General features: G+C 45.7%; 1 pseudogene; it reads right to left on the bottom strand.

The window, feature by feature from the left end:
- Positions 1-4660: 4660 nt before the first annotated feature.
- Positions 4661-5164, bottom strand: LOC108294597 (annotated as a pseudogene).
- Between the last annotated feature and the right edge of the window lie 1523 nt (positions 5165-6687).

Raw genomic sequence — 6687 nt, 5'->3', positions numbered from 1 at the left:
CACCCTAGTGGACTGTTAGAGTTTGCGATCTGGGTTGAGCATGGATACCCCCAGTCAGCCTCTCTGCATCCCTTCCAGCACATTCTTTCTGAGATTGAAACTAATAGTTTAGCTTGTGGTTACCTTTATTTCAACAGAGCTCAACTTTTAGAACTACCTACTTAAATGTAATGAGATTAATAATAAAAGCTATTTATTGCAGGGCATGGTGGCTCATGCCTGTAATGCCAGCACTTTGGGAGGCTGAGGCCAGTGAATCACCTGAGGTCAGGAGTTGGAGACCAGCCTGGCCAACATGGTGAAACCCCGTCTCTACTAAAAATACAAAAATTAGCCAGGCATGATGGCGCACGCCTGTAATCCCAGCTACAGATGTAATCCCATCTGTAATCCAAAGGCTGAGGCAGGATAGTCACTTGGCAGTGAGCCAAGATCGTGCCACTGCAGTCCAACCTGGGTGACAAGAATGAGACTCTGTCTCAAAAAAAAAAAAAAAACTATTTATTGAGCACATATTATGTACCAGGCACTGTGCTATTTTCTTTGCATGCTTTTTCTCATTTAGTCTTCGCAACAACCTGTGCAGTAGATACCTTTTTTTGTTCAAATTTTTTTAGGCCAGGCACAGTAGCTCACGCCTATAATCCCAACACTTTAGGAGGCTGAGGCGGGCGGACAACCTGAGGTCAGGAGTTCAAGACTAGCCTGGCCAACATGGTGAAACCCCATCTCTACTAATAACACAAAAAAATGCTGGGCATGGTGGCGCATGCCTGTAATCTCAGCTACTCAGGATGCTAAGGCAGGAGAATTGCTTGAACCTGGGAGGCAAAGGTTGCAGGGAGCCGAGATCACACCATTGTACTTCAGCCTGGGTGACAAGAATAAAACTCTGTCTCAAAAAAAATTTTTTAGGGGTAGAGACTGGGTCTTGCTATGTTGTCCAGGCTGGTCTTGAACTCCTGGCCTCAAGCCGTCCTCCTTGCCTTGGCCTCTCAAAGTGCTGAGATTACAGGAGAGAGCCACCACACCCAGTTGGTAGATATCATTATTGTCCCCACTTTACAGATGAGGAAAATGTGGCTCAGAGAAATGTGATTTGCCCAAGTTGACCCAAAAGCCAAGGTTTTCTGGATTTGACACAATTTTGCAAGAGGGCTGATTTTTAGTGAATGGGGAGAAACCAGCTTCTCCTTCCCTTTGGGAAAGGCTGTGTCCTGCCATCCATGTCAGATGGTCTTAGAGAAACACTCACTAACCCTTGTTCTCATAGGTAGGGAAGAACCTGAACAGGAATTAAATAAAGAAAGACATAACAAAACGGAGTGTCTGAATTTTTTCGTTTTGTCCAATGCAAGTCTGGTTTTAGCAACTAAAAAATCCTAACACTCTCAAAGTTAAAAACTCCAGAAATGTGATCTCCTGATGATTTGTCTATAGCCTCTTCTACCAGGTAAATGATTTGGTAGGCTGTCTGCATGGCTGTCACCTGTGTAGTCACACAGGGCCCTGTGTTTAGAAGGACCCACCCTTGCTTTAATGTTCTGTCGTCCATCTTGAAATTCTTAATAACGTTTAAACGAGAGACCATCCATTTTCATTTTGCCTGGGCACTGCAAGTTACATAGCTGATCCTGTAATTTAGGAGGTTAAAAATAATGCGATATAACAGAGAATAGCTACAGCCATGAGCTACTCCAGAACCAAAGCTGGGGTGCCCGGTTTCCTTCCCTCGTGCGCTCTGTTTATGTGGAGAGTAAGTGACCATACAAGGAAGTTGTCTACTCAGTCTCCCTGTAGTGAGAACTGGGGTTGACATCAGAGCAGGAGCTCAGCAATGAATCCATCAGAAGAGTCCAGCAGAACAGAGATGGAGGGAGCCCTAGGCCTATTCAAAAATCCCAGGAGAACAAGGACAGGTAGCTCAAGGTCCCCTGAGTTTGGATTTGCTTGCTGCCCTGACTGGTGGCAGAGGGTCTGATTTCAATGCCTCTGTCATTAATCTATCCTTCTGATACGAGGCTGGAGCTCAGAGATTTCAGTACCCCATTTTGTTTTGTTTTGTTTTCGAGATGGGATCTTGCTCTGTTGCCCAGGCTGGAGTGCGGTGGCAAAATCACGGCTCAGTGTACCCTCAAACTCCTGGGCTAAAGCAATCTTCCTACTTCAGCCTTCCAAGTAGCTAGGACTAGAGATGCGTCCCACCATGCCCAACTAATATTTTGTTTTTGGTAGAGGTGAGTTCTTACTTCATTGCCCGGGTATGTTGCCTGGACCACTCTTGAGCTCCAGGCCTCAAGTGATCCTCCTGCCTCGACCTTCCAAAGTGTAGGGATTACAGGCGTGAGCCACCATGCCTGGCAACGTGTTTTTTTTTTTTGTTTTGAGGCAGAGTTTCGCTCTTTTTGCCAGGCTGGAATGCAGTGGTGCAACCTTGGCTCACTGCAATCTCCATCTCTCAGGTTCAAGTGATTCTCCTGCCTCAGCCTCCCAAGTAGATGAGATGACAGGCATGTGCCACCACGCCCAGCTAATTTTTATTTTTAGTAGAAACAGGGTTTTACCATGTGGGCCAGGCTGGTTTTGAACTTCTGACCTCAGGTGATCCGCCCGTTTTGGCCTCCCAAAGTGTCAGGATTACAGGGGTGAGCCACTGCACCCAGCTGCCTGGCAACATTTTGATTGATAAATAATTTGTCCTATAACAAGGCAATGACATCCTTCCATCCTTCCTTCCTTCTTTTTTTTTTGGAGTCTCACTTTGTCACCCAGGGTGGAGTACAGTGTGCGATCTTGGCTTACTGCAACCTCCATCTCCTGGGTTGAAGCAATTCTCCCACCTCAGCCTCTCAAGTAGCTGGGATTACAGGCATGCACCACCATGCTCAGCTAATTTTTGTATTTTTAGTAGAGATGGGATTTCACCACGTTGGTCAGACTGGTCTCAAACTCCTGGACTCAAGTGATCTGCCCACCTCGGCCTCCCAAAGTGTTGGAATTACAGGCGTGAGCCAAAAGATCTTACAAGGAGAAAGAAAGTCCAAGGTGCTCTGAACCATTAGGATTCTGTGCTATAATAAAGGTTTAGAAACCATCATTTTCGGGCATCCATAGATACGTATCCACTGCTTCCCTGGTCTACTCGGTCTGCTTACAACTGCCTCAGAACTTGGGGTGTTAGTGCCCAGGCTGCCTCACAGCTAAAGCAGAATTCTGGCATCTCCGGCTGCTCTGTGCTGTTTCTATACTGTCTGCCCCCAGGGCCTCTCTCTGGCTGGCTCCAATCTGGCAGCCTGCTCATTGCTCTGCGTTGTCATGGAGAAGGTTTTAGAAACACATTGTTGAACTGTGGGTGTATTTCTGCCACCTGGTAACAAGTGGGTTTGTAGAAAAGCCACAATGGAGGAAGAGAAAGGGCTCTTGGAGGACAGAGCTAGTGCCAGGGAAGCTGGCCTCGGCAGAGGGACGGGAGCCTGCACTGCTGTTTGCTGTTTGGTATTCTGTGCAGGCAGCAGCTTGCTGGTTGCCTTGGTTCCTGCAGGACTCCTGGCAGCTTGTGGCAGATGGAGGGCCACAGCCTCTGCAGAAGTTTGCAGATTCTAGGGAAATGAATTGCCGTGCAGTCCAGTCTGTGGGAGGAGACCAAGTGGGCTCTCAGCCATTTAGATGCTCTGATGTAAATTTATGCTTCATGCAGACAGAAAAGCTGCCCTCTACTTATGTACGCCATCGGGCTGCCCTTGGCCCATCTGTGCCAGCTCCTCGTGGGGCCTAGATGTCCCAGCCACCTGGGCACCCCCTCCATACTCCCACCCCAAATCCTTGCAAGGACTTCACACAGCCCATTTAGGGCAACTGCCACACCACTGTTTGCAGCTTTGTAGGTCAAAACATTTTAATATTGACTATTTCATATTGTTCAATCTAACTGAAAGCTTCAGGGTGACTTGACGCTCTTCATCAGGCTTAGACAGGATCATTAAAGAAAATCATTAATAGATTTGCTCTTGCCTGATACAATCTCTTACCTTTGAAATCATTCTAAATCCTGGTACTCTGTGTACACGTCGTCTCCACCTTCCAAATGATGTATATGCTACTAATTGTGCCCTCAAAGCTACAGAGCACGCTACCTTTCCCTTGAGAAGGTTTGTATACTCTTTCTACTCCTTAAGGTAGAAACTAGATCCATTCCCACGCCCACACAGAGAAAAGGTATCTTCTAATGGACTCCAAAGATGTGGTAATTGGTTTGATCACAAGCACAAGAAACTATGTATTTGTATTACTTGTATATTCTTTTTTAATATAATACAATCTTTATTTAAAATCTGAGCTGGGCCAGGCATGGTGGCTCATGCTTATTATCCCAGCACTTTAGAGGCTGAGGCGAGCAGATCACTTGAGCCCAGGAATTAGAGACCAGCCTGGACAACATGACAAAACTTCATTTTTACAAAAACTTTTAAAATTAGCCAGGTGTGGTAGCATGAGCCTATAGTCCCAGCTACTCGGGAGGCTGAAGTGGGACGTGTGCTTGGGGAAGTTTAGGCTGCAGTGAGCCAAGATCACGCCACTGCACCCTAGCCTGGACAACAGAGTGTGAGACTCTGCCTCGAAAAAAAATTAAAATAAAATAAAATAAATCTGATCTGCCAGCTTAGCATTTTCCACCAACTCGGGGAGCTGAAACTTTCACAGGCTTCATGATCTTTTGCTTAGGGGATGCCTTTGTGGGTCTTTTTTGATGCTTGCTTAGCCTAATTTGCCTCCTTAGCAGCCCTGTGAGCTTGTTCTCATTGAGCCTTTCTAACTTCAGATTTCTGATTCCTCTCGGCCATTAGATCAGCAAGAGATGCACCACTAATGGCCCTCTGGAATCTGAATGCTTGGTGGTTTCTTTTCTTCTGAATTTCTTCCAACTGTCCCTTATTGTGCTTTCTTCTGCAGAGGACAATCCAGTTTATCTACAAGGGTCTCTCTTGGAAAGGAAAGCCGACTTGCATTTTACATTAAGAAGCTGCAAAACCTGCCTGTCAGTCCTGGTGCAGCGCCTTCCATGTCTAGGGTAGATCTTGTACCCGCTGCAACTGCACAACTTGACCTTCATGGTGGCAGCTCCAGGGGAAAAGAAAAGATGGTAAAGGGAAGGAGAGGATCATGGGAAGAGCCATTCTTTTACAAGAAGTTTTGGCAGCTTTTAAAAAGTCTGTGCTTACCCTTATCTATGTACCTATTACATCTACAGACTACTAACACATTTTGCACCAGGACCTAAATAGCAACTATCAGGTTCTGAGGCATCTGCCTTCTCCTTTTTCATCCCTGGATCTTGATTCAGCTGCTTTAAGAGGGCTCCAGTGATGGGCCTCTTATTTTTCTGTTGAGGCATGGGCTTATTTAGCCATCCTCAGCCTCTTGAGATATATGTCCTGCCTGAATTTTTCTGTGTGGCATCAGCCTAGTATTTCCCAGCCTCTCCCTTTTTATTTCCTTATATCAATGCTCTCACTGCATTCTCTCCCTTTTCGAACATAAAGATACTTTTACCTATTTTAATAACCTCTTGCAAACGAGCCCTTTCCCTTCCCAGAGGTTTTGCACACTTCCCTCCCTCCTTTGTTTGTTTCCACTTCTTCTAGTGGCTATAAGGGGTGGGGAGCTGGGGAGAGATAGCAAGGGGAGAAATGCCAGATGTAGGTGATGGGGAGGAACGCAGCAAATCACACTGCCACGTGTGTACCTATGCAACAATGTTGCATGTTCTTCACATGTACCCCAAAACCTAAAATGCAATAAAANGGGAGGAACGCAGCAAATCACACTGCCACGTGTGTACCTATGCAACAATGTTGCATGTTCTTCACATGTACCCCAAAACCTAAAATGCAATAAAATAAATAAATGGAAAAAAAAAAAAAAGCAGAAGTCCAGGCAGAACTCTAGACCCACCTAGGGCAGCAGAGGCAGAATGTGAAACCCAGGCCCAGAGCTTTTGGCTAAACCCACATCAAACGATGAGACTGCTTCAATACTCATATCCTTTGCTGTGAATTGCAAGCAGGAGGCAAGAGGGCTTGTCTGGTAAATGCCACCTGTGGATCAGGTGAAATTAAGCCCACTGGATTTCCCTTTGCAGGAAGGAAGCAGGTAAGCTGCCAGACTTTCCAACACAATCCCCTGGCTTCACATGATAATGAAAATAGGCACCTAGTTGTGAAGAAGAAGTAACCAGTGATAAGTGGGAATACTGAGTATAAACAATGACCAGAAAATAAAAACAGCAGTTAGCAGCCCAAAGATGGAGAGGGCAAAGGGGAGATTTGTATTAAATTGCTCTAAAAATAGATAAATATTTTTCTGCATTTAGCAGAATGAAGTCTTCTGGAAAACTACATACGTAGTGATCATTGGAAGCCAAGTCCTGGACACTTGCAACCACTCACAATAAGCTCAGAATGTGTGGAGGGTCTAGAGCACGGTTTCTGGCCAGGAGAGGGGTCTTCTTCATATTATTCAGAGACGGACGGTATGTAACTTCCCTTCAAGCGCCACAATATTGTAATCTGGTGGCCTAGGAAGTTGAAGCCTAGCCACAAATAACACAAATTTGTCAATAAGTAAATAATTACCAATGAACAGGGAGGTAGAGGAGGAAGGTTCTACCAGGGGGAGTTAATCACTCAC

Source organism: Cebus imitator, unplaced genomic scaffold, assembly GCF_001604975.1.
Source record: "Cebus imitator isolate Cc_AM_T3 unplaced genomic scaffold, Cebus_imitator-1.0 Scaffold590, whole genome shotgun sequence".
NCBI lineage: Eukaryota > Metazoa > Chordata > Mammalia > Primates > Cebidae > Cebus > Cebus imitator.
The sequence above is the reverse complement of the archived record's forward strand: the minus strand, read 5'-3'. Positions and strand labels throughout refer to the sequence as shown.